The following is a 2626-nucleotide window of genomic DNA, read 5'->3' as shown; positions in this document are numbered from 1 at the left end:
CATTCCAAAATGCATGCATTTCCTTCTGGATCATGACATTCATCAGTTGCCATATGGGGACAGACAATCAATCAGTAAATGAGGATTTAGCGTTAGATGGTCCGTGAGTTATCTTTAGCGACAAATCATCCATCGATAAATATAATTTTTAGCGTCAGATGTCTGACGGTGATGCGGTGTTGTGGTGTAGTGCATGTGGATATTGGAATAATTTGTGCTTGCTTCATCCACATGAGATGAAACAATGCATCTATTTTTTTCTTTTCCCTTTTTTTGACTTTGCATTTTGACCACTACACTGAAAGCAAATGATCAAGTCTTGATGGTCAGTTTGTTTCTGAAATGAAGCAGTTGCTAATTACACTCACAAAAGAGAGAGAGAGAGAGAGAGAACGGTTTGTATTTCTGTTGTGCGAAGTCAAAATTTATACTAAGAGCCATGAATGGCTATCATTATTTCTAATTGTCGGTGTTTCGAGTTGCCATCAACAAGTAAATTTCTAATATTTCGCGTCTGACTCGGATGGTGTGCTAAGATGACACGAGGTTTATATTGGCTTGGGCAGAATGTTTCTACGTCCAGTTCGTTGCTGCCGCTCGTGTTACCAACACTGAAAGTTCGTAGTAGGGGTTACAAACGGGCGAGAGAGGGACATGTCCCAAGTCTCTGATGGAAATGGTGAACGGGTGCCGAGAGCTCAGACACTGCTCGGTTGTGTGTTTGGAGTTTGATGAGTTGATCGGATTCGAGTCTCCTGTGATGTGTTGCGATGAGTTCCGATGTCCCCTAATGGGACGCCCTGCTTTCCCTTTTATAGGCCAAGGGAAAGCAGGGGTTACAGCGGAGGAAGAGAATGAGAAGAAGAAGTTCTTCGGGATCACCGGGTCCCTCTTCTCCTCTGTTGAGGTCCCGCCGATCCTGTAGACGTCAACAGGGACAGCTTTACGTCGCGACCCTATCCGTCAATGGCGCCATGTGCAGGCGTCGTCCGCCGGTCATGGCGCTCCATCCCGTCCTAGCGGACATCGTGGTGAACTGACGTGCCCGTCAGTGTTCGTACGGGGGTTAGGTAGAACAGCACCGGTACGCCCGACGCTGTTCCTGATGTGAACCCTCCGGTATGGCCCATCGTGGTCGTGGGTTATATCGAGGCGTGCCAGTCTCCTTCCTGGTGTCAGAGCTTTGATCTAGGCCCATACGCTTGGAAATGGAGTGGTTGACGGCGGTATGGGTCTCCGTCGGGCGAGACGGAGCCCCTGGCCTCGGGGTCGAGCGAGGCGGAGTTCCTCCCCAGAGGCCGGGCGAGGCGGAGGCCAAACCCAAGAGTCGGGCGAGGCGGAGCCCAAACCCAGGGTTCGGGCGAGGCGGAGCCCGCGGCTTCGGTGTCGGGCGAGGCGGAGTCCCCCTCAGGTGTCGGGCGAGGCGGAGCCACCCTCAGGGGTCGAGCGAGGCGGAGCCCACGGCCTCGGTGTCGGGCGAGGCGGAGCCCGCGGCGAGTCCCCCTCAGGGGTTGGATCCTCAGGGGTCGGGCGAGGCGGAGCCCGCGGCCTCGGTGTCGGGCGAGACGGAGCCACCCTCAGGGGTCGGGCGAGGCGGAGCTTGCGTACCTAGGGGTCGTTAAGAGCTGTAGTAGCGCTGTTGACAGCTCGGTTGAATCAATGTTAATGGTTATTATCTCCTCTTTAGGTACCCTAGTATTGGTCCCCGACACTAAGCGTCGTAGAATTACGCTACAAGAAAATTAATGAATATAAGTTGGAGCACGCTACAGCCCTATTGCGAACAAAGGATAGTAAAATAGAGAGGGACCAGAGAAGACCCAAGAATGAGAGAAAGCAAAAAGTGAAAAACCACGGTATCCCACACACGAATGGAAATTTTGGCTTGTTTGGATTGCATGAAACATTTAAATCTTCACATATTTTTTTCATGGACAAAGTAGTCGTTGCTTACTTGCCTCTTTTTTCTAGCGGCTGCTTGATTGATTGCGAGATCAATTTGTACACTCTACTGGCCAGTGGCGGATCTAGAAAAATATGCTAGAGCTGAGGGGCTGAAGATACAAGTGTGTTTGCAATGGCGGTCCGCATGACGCAGTGCTTGATATTGATATTGATGTCGGGCATGACATTGAGGCCCCGGTGCTCGATTGTGTCGATGTCATACGTCAGCGCGCTGCCTAGAGATTTTTTATCAGATGTTTTGGAAAATCTTGGAGGCTGGCATACTGAATCTTGCACATCTATATACTTGCAATTTGCAAGCCCCTCTAAAAAACGCTACTCCTCCACGAGATATTCAGAGCACAAAAATTTGTATGCTATTCTTGTTAGAATGCAGTAAACCATGTAAATAAAGCTACAGAAATGCTAAAGGGCAACTGTGTTTTTTGTCTCTCCCGGCACACAGTTTTCTGATCATCCGATCGCTGGGTCTGTCTATAGTTGATCGTCTGATCCCCACCGATTTAACTATCTGTTTTTTTTCCTTGTCGCAGACAAGCTGTTCCGCATGCCTTCTCTCATTTCATTTCATCGTCTCCCCCCTGACAACAGCGACTATAGAAAAAAAATTGTCTCATTTTATAATATATTATTTATTTTTATTCTTATCTAACTATAGAAA

Source organism: Miscanthus floridulus, chromosome 8, assembly GCF_019320115.1.
Source record: "Miscanthus floridulus cultivar M001 chromosome 8, ASM1932011v1, whole genome shotgun sequence".
Taxonomy (NCBI): Eukaryota; Viridiplantae; Streptophyta; class Magnoliopsida; order Poales; family Poaceae; genus Miscanthus; species Miscanthus floridulus.
This window is presented reverse-complemented; position numbering follows the sequence as displayed.